Source organism: Mercenaria mercenaria, chromosome 6 (assembly GCF_021730395.1).
Source record: "Mercenaria mercenaria strain notata chromosome 6, MADL_Memer_1, whole genome shotgun sequence".
Lineage (NCBI taxonomy): Eukaryota > Metazoa > Mollusca > Bivalvia > Venerida > Veneridae > Mercenaria > Mercenaria mercenaria.
Window position 1 is genome coordinate 44617265 of NC_069366.1, and position 14241 is coordinate 44631505.

Genomic DNA, 14241 nt, shown 5'->3' on the forward strand with positions numbered 1-14241 from the left:
TATAGGTACTCATGTAATAAGTACAAATAATGTACAAGGATTGTTTGAAAAATTGTGAAATTCGAAGAAATTTGACAGTTAGTAACTTTTATATGTTTTCTAAAAATACAACAACATTGTTACAATATCTCATGAACAATAACTTTCACATAGACTGGTGTTGCTGGCGCCGTACAATTTATCCGATAGCAAATACGCACTGACGGGCGGCAATATCATCTTTATGGGTATCCATAGAAAAAAATGTTTGATACTAATTTTTTGTAAAGTGTAGCGCTACATTTAGGCCAAACTTATTTTGGATAAGTCGATATGAATTTACGATGGAATGAGCTTTACGAACAACACTCGTATATCAATTTTCATTACTGGTTCGTGTCAATTATAAAAAAAAATCTTCTCTAAATATTGGACAACACCTCAACAAAGGAGAGTACTGCATTAGATATTAGAAGTAAGACTTTAGTGTAGTGATTCTTTTCTAAATTTAGACCAGCAAAACTTTATATTGTAATGCTTGGCATTACCATGTTTGTTTTTTTCTTATAATAATCATGTGGCATGGTGTTGCAGTATCTATTAGAAAAAATATTTTTTCTATTTATTTGTCTAAATAAGTATTTTTTAACAATATCCTTCACATGGTATGTGGTATTTACTTATTACACTTAGAATACATGGGAAATACAGTTTACACCTGCCCCTTGTTGAATATGTCATTGATTATTTGTGTAAAATTTACTCTCCCTACTTGTTGTCATGTATACATGTATATATGCTTTCTCGGTTCGATATTAAGGTCACCAGAGTTATGGGCGAAATTCACACATATTATACCATGTCATGCATTATTGGTGTCTGCACATAAAGATTTACTTTGGTTAACTATCTGCCACGGCGATTTTTCTTAGATAAATCTATGTAATACGTAATGGCCGAGAATATGCACTGCGTTTCTGCAGCATGTTTTACTGTCCGCCATTATTGTTACAGTTTGCGCATGCGCACTTGTCTTTCCTCAATTGACATAATTTTCCTGTAAACAAATCGTTATTTTTTGTACGAAATTATTATTTGTTTCATGTCCTGTTATCTGGCTATTTTTAAGGGTGAATTCGTCGCGTAATGTTGTTTTCGTAATAGGAACAGCCTTTTCCTCACCTCACTCCGCGACTAGCTTCAGTCTGCACCATTCCGTTTTAGCTTTTACTCATCAGATTTCCTCACAGTCTTTGACTTTTGGTAATTGATCATAGTCAGTTATAGTTGAAGAAAAATAATTTATTTAATTATTTTTCAATCATTAAACCCAGTTTTACGGAACATTTTCCCTTCCCGTTGGACGGCCGTTTCACCCTCAAGGCTCGCCAGAATATTTATTATTGTTATTTTGTTTACATGATATACTCTCGTAATACATATAGTAAAAGTGATTGAAACGTTACATCGACTTGAGTTTGCCTGTAGTTAGGAATACATCGTATTTTCCCAGGTTGATATTTCTGTCTTAGAGACACCTCGTCCCTGCCCCTGTACACGCTACCGCTATTTATCCGTTGGGAAATATATATTATACCATACACATAGCAAGAGATAGGAGAGAGAGAGGCACAGACAGAGAGAGAGGTGTTACAATATTTAAAACTGCTAATGAGGCCGTAGTTCTGTCGAGTTTATTGTTTCTGAAGATTCAAACATAGTTGAAAAGTGTCCCTGCACTGCTTCGTAGTGCCCTTGATGGTGTTCATCTTGTTGCTCTGGCTTGAAAGGCATTGAGTACGCAATTTCTATAGGTTTTGATTTATGTATATCTTTACACGAGCACATTTCTGCATTTATGTTTTAATGTGATTTATATTACAAGTACATTAGTGATGAGCCAGGCAGCGTAACCGGTTTAAAGTCGATAGCGACCGTTCCAAGTCGATGACCCCCTAGCTGTGATCATTCTCTGTGTTTGTTAGTTTCTTATAGTTAAATCTTTTTCTTTCTTTCGACACTTATCATTATTTCTCTTTTTGAGAGCGTTAAAACTAAACACACATTCTTCAGGTGGATTTCTATGACAAAAGTTGACCTAGTGATTGAAGATAAGAAGCTATGACGTCTAATGATTTGTTGGCTTCTCTCTGTTTAACTGTGCCATATATAGAGGATATTATACGGGTGTCTATTCTTCTTGAACTTATTAAAAGAGTTGAATAGAATAACAAAGTGCGAGGCTCTGGGAAAGACACCCATGTAATAATTAAATCAGATCTTAGCTTGTCCTGCTGAAACATCAAAATTTCTTCTTATATCAAGTCAATTCGACCAAAGTCTCCTATATCCTATACTTAAAACCAGTACAATGTCGAAATTTGTTACACTGTGTAATACCAGAATTATAATTATTATGCAGAGGTAGACCCTCATAGAAAGACTGTAAATAAAGTCTAGAAATTCATTTCTAAGTCCTTCAAATAACCAACAATGTTTTTCACAAAAATTAATGTGAAATTTATCAAAAATATGTTTATATCAATAACTGAAATTTTAATATCTAGTCTAAATCTGTGATCTGCAAAAATGACAACTCTTGCCTTAAAGTGGCATTATGCGGATGTTATTGCACAACGTGTGTTTTTGGTAAATGTTCTATGAAAGCAATTTTAGCTTGCTGTGCATTTAAATTTGTTAAATTAACGATAATGCCGCATAAGTATTTGTAGTTGATGCTTTAGAAATAATGTTATCGGACAAATGAAATATCCAAGAAAAGCAAGACTTTTTACATGAAAATTGTATTTAAAACATCAACAAAGTTTTGGCATTTGCATTCATATGTATCATTTTTGAGTCAGAATTTGTGGATATTTAAGTTTTATTCGTTATCGTAACTTCAACATATAGGGTATGCCGCAATTTGTGCAGTTTCATATACAACTGCTACTAAAACAGTACTTTAATTGAGCCGTGCCATGAGAAAACCAACATAGTGGGTATGCGACCAGCATGGATCCAGACCAGCCTGCGCATCCGCGCAGTCTGGTCTGGCTCCATGCTGTTCGCTTTTAAAGCCTATTGGAATTGGAGAAACTATTAGCGAACAGCATGGATCCTGACCAGACTGCGCGGATGCGCAGGCTGGTCTGGATCCTTGCTGGTCGCATACCCACTATGTTGGTTTTCTCATAGCACGGCTCAATTGTTATTTGCAACGCAGCTTGTCGCACTTTCCGTTACATTTCATTCGACTTATAACAATGGCTTCTTCGAGAAGTTGGAGTACTAAACAAGACTAACACAGCAACTTACATCACATTTTGTTTATAACTTTAGAAGTAAGAATGTACAAGAATTATTCACAATTTTCTGACAATAAAAAAAATCAAACTAAAATAGGCATAGGAAATAGAGATCACTATGATTGCACCTTTACTAATCCTGCCTGACCTGTATTACAAAACCTGTTCTGTTGCGACGTTTTTATACAAACAAAACTACATTATCTTCACTGTAAAATACTAAGTGATACTCCATGTTTGTCGAGCCGCTTGCAGAAGCGAAGACATAGTTGTCCAAATGGCTGTTCGATGTGCGTGCGTGCGTCCGTGCGTCCGTCCGTCCGTCCGTATTTGTTTGTCCGGACCATAACTTTGACCTGCATGGAGCAATCTTGTTTATATTTGGCATGAATGTTAATCTCAGTGAGACGAAGTGTCATGCGCATACCCCAGGTTCCTATCTCAAAGGTCAAGGTCACACTTACAGGTCAAATGTCAAATTCAAAAATGACTTTGTCCGGAGCATTTCTTCTTCATGCATGGAGGGATTTTGATGTAACTTGGCACAATTGTTTACCATCATAAGACGGAGTTTCATGCGCAAGAATCAGGTACCTAAGTCTAAGGTCAAGGTCACACTTAGAGGTCAAAGGATACAAGAATGACAACTTTGTCCGGAGCATTTATTCTTCATGCATGGAGGGGTTGGTTTTGATGTAAAAAAAAGAATCCCGTATTGTAACTTCCATAATATATGTTGCCAGACAACTTTCATTGATATGCATGAGCTGACACAGTTATATAAATAGCGCACACAAAAACATCACTCATTTCATTTTAACATCAACAAACATTTAAGATTTCTTTCGATTATAAATAAACAAACAAGACGATGGAGGTATATATTAAAAGGGTCATTACAACATTAGCAAGATCTGGGATTTTGTATTCGGCTCTCGTGGATTTTGCAAGGACGGATCACACTCGGCTCATGCGCCTCGTGAGAATTTATCTGGCAAAATCCACTGGAGCCGAATACGGCATCCCAGATCGAGCTACTGTTATAATAACCCTATTATACCAATAACATTTTTCTCGAAGAAAGACATACAAAAACAATGCTGACTGACTGAGGTAATCAGAACGGCTGATAACTTAGACGTATTAGACGTGTAAGACAACATGAACACTGCTTACTTCGCGTTTATTGACCTTTGAATAAATGCGTAGCCTTTAATCAAATATCGTCCTTTTCATTCATGTAACACGGAAACTCGCATCCAAGCTGGACTGTCCAATATGGAAAAACATATAATTTTTTATAAAAAAAGTATGACCACATGCTCAAATGAGAAAAGTCGACTGGACTGAAAGAATAAATGTAGGATTCAAATCAGTTGCCTGAATACAAATTAACAATCTTAATACGCTGTTATTATAATCTTATATTTCAGACTTTGTCTGTAACTTATTCAAGAATTTATAATATGTAATATATGGTACAGAAACCACATATATGTTATCGCTCTGCCTTCGCATTAAAGGTAACAAAAATGAGACGGGGAGGCGTTATACAGCCAACATCGGTATTTATTGCTTTACATAAAGTAATACATAGTTATCAGTACAAATTTATTTAAAACAATTAACACGTTCTCATGTCAATGTAATCAACTTCCATAGCGACATCATCTCCGTGCCACGAAGGTAGCCAATTTCCTCTAGCGTTCCAGAAGTCCTGACCTTCTGTAGGGGAATTATTATTCCATGGTTTTGGCGAGTTGTAATTCCAACCGTCAGGAAAGAACCCACTGGTGCCACCAATAGCAACATTAAGAATCAAGTAGAACTGCAAGTTAAGAGATAATTGTCATTAAGAATTCAACGGTCGCTTGTGAAAAGCTTTTACATTAATCATAAACAGTATCGCTTATAACTGCAACATTTATGTTATCTTATGTGATGCTTTTGTTAGACAAGATACATTGACAAGTTCTTAATTTTTAGAGAAAGAAGTCAGAAAGATGACTCACATGTAATCATTCGAAAGTCATGATCCAGCATTCTTTTTTTTACAACACAGTACTGTCTGTTATAATGATATAATCCAATACAAAATGTTAGTGTGTAATACTTCTTTCATCTCTATGATAAGATAATGCAATGGTTACATTTTTAAATACCATCGGCAAAGCATAAGTGTTCTGTGGAGATTAGTTTGTGTACTCACCGGTTGATCAAAAGGTGCGGCTTTTGTACCACTGCCCCAAATATTGTTGCCACTAAATCCTCCTTTCTGCCAGAAACTTTGTGTAATAGGAATGTCCATCATTGTTCTACCATCAACAGATACACTGAAAACAATTTTAAAGTATTGAAAATATATTTGTCTGAAGAAAAAAAGAAACTCGAAAAGATGAACCAGTTTTTGTTATAGCTCAGTTCAAATAAATTCAGGTGAAGTAAAAGCATCTTTGTAGTTTTGCCATAGAAAAAAAGTAGGTACAAGTGATATTTAGACTGTATTAAGCTGAAACAGAAGCAAAATTGATTTGTATTCTCGGGGAGTAGGCTTTCTTGTCCGTTTTGAAGAGGATCCCACTTTGTACATTTTCAAACAAGTTCTTTGTACGTTTAGTATACAGAGGATACTACATGTGTGACTTTTCATATTAAATTTATTAAACGAGTTGAAAAAAAAAATAAAATGCGAGGCTCTGACGAGCATTTTATTAATTATATTCAACGAATTCAATAAATTCAAATTGGGTAGGACACAAATGTAATATTCTTTTTATTACATGTAAGTTTTCCTGCTGAAATAACAAAATTTAGTCCTTTTTACCTATTATAGACCTTGTTTATTCGACCAACGTCTCACATACTTAAATCGACGTCAACGTCAAAGCTTTTTATAAGGAAATAATGTATAGAAAAACAATGTTTTAACGTTATTAATGCATGAAAAGAGGTAATATGGCCGCAGAATGATTCCACGAGGTCAATTGTTCTGGGGACGTCTGACCGATCTGAGTGTATTAATTTAAATAAAACACGATTTTGCTATACATTATTTCGATTCTAATATGCTCTTAATACAGAAGTTACAGTAGATGAAATATAGAAGCGCTCTTTCATGGTCGCAACAAAAATATTGACGTCATCGCACGTTAACATGACATCATTTTAGCGTTACCTTAATTTAACAAAAACAATCATATTAGAATACATGTTCATATTACACAAGTGTAATACTAAATTTATGTAGTGGTTTTATTTCACTCCCACGACATCAAACGGGATAAATATGCCAATGGGTACACATAACATTACAAGTACACGATATTTAATTCAACTCATTTCATATTATCATTGCCATGACAATTCTCTTCGTTTCATTCAATATTAAGAAAATAAAAATTGTTTGGTGTCCAGAAATATGGATTTTCTGACTTATACACTGGAGATAAAATGGGGTTCAGGTATTTTTTCAGATTTGATTAGGCTTCCACCATGGAGAGTGACCGGTGACATTTCAAGTGACGCAAGCGTTCTTGTTTCCTGTTTCTCTAAATGTAAGCACTGACAGTCAGTACTTGTCACGATATTTTTACACAAGAACATTTTTGAAGGCAATTTGAAAAAAAAGATTACTTGCATATCAATGAATTAAAATCTACGGTAAGAATTGTTTGAGTTAAAACATACTGAATGTGATTGACATCCCAAGTAAGAAGGTAAGTATGTAGGCTATGACTCCAGTCTCCATCGCTGAAAAATGTAAGTAAAATATACATTTATTAGACAAATTGTAATGGAACTGATTGATTCAGCAAAATTATATAGTATATAGAATAAAAAGCAAACCTATTGATATAATGAACATATGACTATCTTTTCTGACCATTTATCTAATATTTGTTACACTTGGATGTAGGCCTATAACACTTACATGAAAATTTTTAACAATTAGTTTCTACACTAAAAGTGACTTATGCAGAGGCTTTTCGATCAAACTGGAAATAACTTGAAGGAACGTGAGCAAACACAAAACTTGCATCTGCAATACCGTTACTGAAATAAAACGTTCAAGCTAGCAAAGAGCTTAAGTCCTGTTGAGAAAAGTACCGCTTACACATCGCCGTGGGTGAGTGAGAACCTATTCTGGCCTGCATCTGGACCCCAGTGCATAGTTGCACCGACCTCATTTACGCCGTGGTTGTGTCCACTGCCATCAGCAGCTCGAGTATTGCCTGTAAAAAAACAAAACGACCTATTTAATCTAAATAATCTGGATACAAGTAAATATAACATACGAAAACAAATTATAACCGTTTGTTTCATAGTGTAAGGTTATGTAATAGCTTTAAATTATTACGATTTACTAGAAAAGAAAGTATACATAGCTTGACATCCGGGACTTTGTTCTGAATGTTATTAATAGTGATAACAATGAGCGAATGATCTGATGCGTAAATTTATCCCAACGTTTATATTCACCGTTTCTATCTACATCTGGTTTAATACAATTTTAAAAACAGTATCACCTCTGCTTTCCATGATATCAATCTCTCCAGATCTTGGCCATCCACCATAGTGACTGTCTCTTGGCAACATCCAGATAGCTGCAACATAAAGTATTCTTTTTAAATGCATTGAACTGTCATTCTTATATGATAATTAAAAAACGGTACGAGTATATATCAAAACCATGTTTTAACATGTCGAAACAATGATAAGGTTGTACTGTTTACTTAGCCTGGGAAGCCGTTGATAATATTCGTGCTTTGTCAGAAGAGCTATGCATTAAAAATCCCACTTGATTTGCGTTTATTGGTGTTAATTGGCATTCAACGAGTTTCTGTCAATTTGCAGGTAGGAAAAAAATACTTACTACCGATTCGTCTTGCTGAGATATGTTAAAACATTATTCTACTATATATTATTTCAATTCAATATGTCTTTTATGTAAGCAGGTAGATGAAGTAATGAAGCACAATTTCGTGACGCCAAATATAGTAGGTTTGCGTGACGTCAACGTGTAACTGTGTTTTAAAAGTGTTAAGATATGGGATGTAACACGTCCTGCGGAATAACTTGATACAGTGTGTAGACGTCTAATCGCTTATAACCTATACAGTGTGTGTGAATTAAGTGTTACACTATTCTGTTATATCATTTCTGAAACGTCTATGGTAGATCAAAAGTAGTAGCACTTTTTCGTCGCAAATAATACGTTGACGTGACGTCAAATGTCCATGATTTAACGGAAATGTGCATCTATCTTTCATATTAGAATACTCATTCTACATGAAAAATCCTTTCACATCTTATTAAAACACAGCAATATTTATAAACGTCACGTTGACATATATCACTTGAAGCAATACAGGGCTACCACATTTGATCTATTATACAGAAGACGTTTCATAATCAAATGATGTAACAGAAAGATGTTACACTTAACTCACACAGATTAAACACATTCTATCGATTATAACACATCAGAGATGTGCACTCCTAAATTATTCGGCGGGACGTGTTACTGTTCGAATTTTATTGTTGTTACGCGTAAACATTAAGTTTGACCTACTATATTTTTTGGCTATAATCGATTGCTTATTGTATCCACTTGTTTACATACAAGACATTTTAAAACCGAAGTGACACATAGCAGAACCATGTTTATTGCAGTCACATGCCGCAAATAATAATTCATTCGGGCGTATATTATTCCAGAGGCGTATAACCTCTTTGTCGCATGAAATGTATATTAAACATGATTCTGATATATATTATTGTTAAATAAAGCATGCGTTAGCTTCTCAACTGAAATAGATGTTGATATTTCATTGTTTGGGTACGGATACGTCTAGGATTCAATGAGCACCTGTAGTGTCTACATTCAGAACACTGAAAAATCCATTTAGTCGTGCACTTCCATAATGTTCTTGTAATTTACAACATAAATCTGAAGTTTGAAACTCAATTAAATATTTTGAAAAAAAATGTCAGCAGCCGCTTAATTCTCATTCTTAAGTAAAAGAATGTTGTACATGTGTCATAAAATCTCAACAATTTTTAATTATCAATTAAAGATATCCCATAACGATATTATGTAAAGCATATTTTATCTCTATTTGGCTTCTTATTATACGTTCCAAAACTTACAGTTAGACTTCATTTTCTGACTTCTTTTATGACCTTGGCATAATTATTGGGGAGCATGATAATGATAATGCTAGTTTAAAATGTCATTGCAGTGTCAGCCTACATTTTAAACCGATAAGAAGTTTGCTTATATAATAATATATTATGCAATATGGCAGCCGGTTAAAACTGGGTTTTATCTACTGATTGTTCCAAGGCGATGCCCAACTATGTTCCTGCATTGTTTGTTTTGTGCATATTGTCTGTTTGTTTTACTTTGTCTTTTTCGTATTTTGAGTGCATATAATTTATATACTGTACATCCATCCATACATTACCGCATGGTTTCATTTAAAGCATTTGAGTGTTATCATTCCTGTAAGATCTGTGTCCTTATTCTTGTTTTTATTTAGTTTATACTTATATTTGATTTATTTTAGGTCGATTGTAAACGAATTTCTACAACTTATATTTATCACTTTCGACACATCATTCCTGATGGAATCCATAGCCACGAGGGTATTTACAACAATGCATTGCTTTTAAAATCGTTCGCTGTTAGTAATTTGTACAAAAAGTACCTCTTTCAATTGTGTTTCAAAATTTCCTTTACATCATAAGAGTTTTATTCAAGATGTTTTGTTCAGGCATCTACTGCAAAGACTGTGCATCTCTGAAACTCTAACGGAAAGAAACGAGGCCTGTAAAACCTTATGTAACAAAGGCTAAACCGCTGAACCGACTGTCAAAAGAAATGAACACTTTTGTAGTTATAGCTTGAAATATAACTTTTATCTTTTATTTTCTACCAATACTTCTACATTTCTGACTTACAAAGTTTGATCAGGTTAAGTAATCTTTAACAATGTTCATTTCTTTTTTCATACTGATATGATTTTTTTCTGAAACTGCCTTTCTCTCTAGGCTCATCTCAACAGACTCCGAGATAGCATTAACGATATGCTTTTGCACATTGACTCTCATAAAGGCTTATACCCGTCTGTTATATTTCTGAGATATTATACAATTATCGACTTTCTCATAGGTTGATATCAGGATTTATCAACCCGAAAAGAGTTATATAACTTTTGAGGGTTGATAAATCTTGATACCAACATATGAAAAAGTCAATAATTGTTTTATTACATGAATAAATGTAAAGTCAGTCTTGTTATTACAATTGTAATTTTAATAAAGAAATAAGGAACAAATTTAGACCAAATCAGGTTGATATTGGTTTTCCAAGCACCTACTTCGATCTATTTTTATTTTTGTATTATTTATAACCCAAGATAAATTGATATGATATGTACTCATTACGTTTCGAACCGTTTTCAGCCAATCAGAGAAACAATAGAATACAGTCATGTAATAATACTTATTATTTTCCCAGTATTTGGTATAGTATGACTTAAACGTTGGTATGTTACCTGGCCAAATCCAGTCTCCTCTTGGTATTCTTGCTCTAACCTCAACTTGTCCAAATGTGATGGTTCTTTTGGACTTGATTTTTCCGGACATTACTGGTGGCAGAAGTCCATACTTGCCTTCTCTAACACAGCCATATCGATCCGCATTTGTGCAATATCCATATAAAGCTGTCAGCAAAAACAGAAATGAAATTTCTAGCATTATTGTTTTCTACACTTGGATGGTCATTTTAATCCTTGGTTCTGTAAAACGGGATACATGTCTGTTACAAGGCTTTCTTGCAAAGAAAATGTTAACAGGTATTCATCATTTTTCAGTTTTATGAAAAGATGATCATTATATACATGTATGTTTGAAAATTATTAAAATCTAATGACATTTGAACTGAAAACCTTATCCGGACTGATAAAAAAATATACAATTAATAGGTAACCTGTTGACAAGCAAATGTTACAATACACGCTCAAGAATTTGATACTGATATGTCGGACAGTCAAAGGCATGCATTTCTTACCTTTCATATCCATAACACCATTTGAAAGTGTAGATTCAGAAAAACTTGGATGGTCTGTCGTAAGAGTCTAAAACATTGGAAAAATTTCAGATTATGTGTATCTTAAATAAAATGTAAGAGTATAAAACCAGGAAGTATCGAATGATCATGATCGCGCAATATCAGTAAAATAAAACAGTAAAATGAAGAGTTTAACGAATGCCATGACACTTAACGATTGGCTAGTGATAATAAACGATGAAAGCATATAACTTATGTTTTATGGGAATCTGAACTATTGCATATCAGATATATTGTTAAAACTTGAAGCAATATATACATACAGGTTTGATGAAAAGATGGCCGTTTCTTGTAAAAATGTTTCTTGCATCAGGGACATAGGCTTGGATCTCCCAGTTCTGAAATATATTTAATATTTCATCCATTATATTATTCCAAAATTGAAACAAGTGAAGCAAAACCATTTAATAAAACACTTGTTTATTCTGATACAACAAGTTCACAATGCGTGTTCGATTTTTTTTTCTTTCGCATAATACGTCAAATCCAAAAGACTGAATTTACGCTGCACAAAGTGAAGCAACATTTTTTTATCATCAGACTCACTTTTTCCTCACATTATTGAAAACGCTCATTGTTATGGTAAGGGAAGTGATTGTAAAATTTTCCTTACATAACCACCATACATAGACACTTCATAGTCCCAGCCAGCAGCGTTAAAAGCTCCATTGAAGTCATCTCGGAAAACTGAGGTACATCTTCGTACCCTCTTTGGTGGAGGTAAGGCCACGCTTCTTTCTTCTAAAAGTACATATGTATCGTATTAGGAAACTATATACGTTATAAATGACACATTCTGTGTATTGTTCATTGGTAGGGCAACCAAGGTAGACGAAAAGGCAGGTGATCGTAATTCAAAGAACCTGTATTGTATTGAACTGCTATGTAATTATATAGTTCTCAATTTATTTCTTCTTTGACAAACTTAACTAATGTAATACATTTTTTTCATAAATTCTTGCCATTAATTATGCAAATCAGGCTTAAGCCAGTGCTAGGGAGCGTGAGGGGTGCTGCACATTTTATTACCTCTTATGAGCAGACTCAATCAAACCGAGTCTGCTCTTATTTTGCTTGTTTGCATTCTATGCTTCCAAAGGATCTTCATATAGGTTTTATTTAACAATGCGTGCAAATCCATAACATAACAAAATCCTATTAATCACCTTCTAGAATTACCATGGATAAATATACTACATTAATATATCAAATATCGGACCTGGGTGTATTTTTCCTTTTGATACAACAGTTTTGCCGTCGATTTCTGCAACAATGGTGTACTTCAACTTTTCTTTTCCATTGTAGCCTGCTTCATGATTTCGATGGTACCACCGACCGTCAGCTGAAAGACAAATTTCAAATGAGTTTGATGGAATATTTAGTTTAACCTTTGAGTTCAGGCTATGAATTTATTTGTACACAAAGACAGAGCTTTAAATGGAAAGTTGATATGCCAGCTTTTATCAGTTTATTTTGACCACAATGGACTGTGATAAAGTTCTACTGATAAGAAATACGATTGGAATACCTACAAGGAATATAAATGTTATACCTCCCTGATGAAATGGTCCCTGATGTTTATTTCCTTTGATATGGTATTTCACATCATATACTTTCATTCCAGGAGCACCTGTAAAGCAAAGGAACCACAGGGGTCAATATTAAGCAGTAAACTAATATCTTAAAACATTGCACATACCGATACATTTGAAGAGAAAACATGTATCATTAACAATTAGGTAAGACTACGAATTAATGCAATAATAACAATAATAATCATTCAAAATTAGGTAAGACTACGAATTAATACAATAATAATAATAATAATCATTCAAAATTAGGTAAGACTACGAATTAATGCAATAATAACAATAATAATCATTAAAAATTAGGTAAGACTACGAATTAATGCAATAATAACAATAATCAATCATTAAAAATTAGGTAAGACTACGAATTAATGCAATAATAATAATAATTAATGCAAATAAAATTTGGAAAGAAATATTTTATAAAAGAATTTGGATATTTTTATCTTACTATCAGAGGATGATTCTGATCATTTAAGTGTTTACTTTATTATGAAATAATTTAAAAGAGTAGAATTCCATTTAAGGTTACACAATGTACTGCAATTTTGAAACCCTTTGGACCTGTACTTTCATGATTCATCATAAATTAAGAAACTTGTTAAGTATAACAGCATTAATGTGAAACAACAAGTGATATCAAAACAAAGAAACTCTTCCGATGATTATATCAATAAAAAGTTCAAAAGTTCTGCAAACGATAAAATGAAAATTTACTAAACTATTAATCTAAAGTGTTTAACTTTTAATTAAATGTAATCTTTAATATATAACGAATACCTTCATACCTTCTACAGACAGTTCTATATCTCCAGATGAAAGGTGTGTTAGTTTAGGTTTTGGCACGTCTGCACAAAGTGCTGACGCCGCCAGACAGCATAAAATAACGATAAACATTATTATTCAATGGCTCTAACTTTGGTAAAGTTCAGCCAGAATATGAATCGTTTGCACACGTTTTAAAGTACTTATATTGACCTGATAGGCTTACAGATAAGCTAATATCTTATAACAGATCACTGTGTCACATTTGTCTATGATTCCACGATTTTGTTAAAAATACGAAGTGTACTGTAGAAGAAAACGTATTAGGAATGACAAGTGAAGTGAGATGTAAGAGTTCACCATCATTCAAAGCCGAAAAACCAGCTGCATGCTTCAACACAGTCCCTTTGGTTGGTTGATTATCTAGGCTCCAATGGACTGCATCTATTTTTTTTACTATACAGAA

At 33.6% G+C, this 14241-nt stretch overlaps 1 pseudogene; it reads right to left on the reverse strand.

Moving 5' to 3' along the window:
- Window positions 1-4884: 4884 nt before the first annotated feature.
- LOC123549063 (beta-1,3-glucan-binding protein-like) lies at window positions 4885-13964 on the reverse strand (annotated as a pseudogene).
- Window positions 13965-14241: the final 277 nt, after the last annotated feature.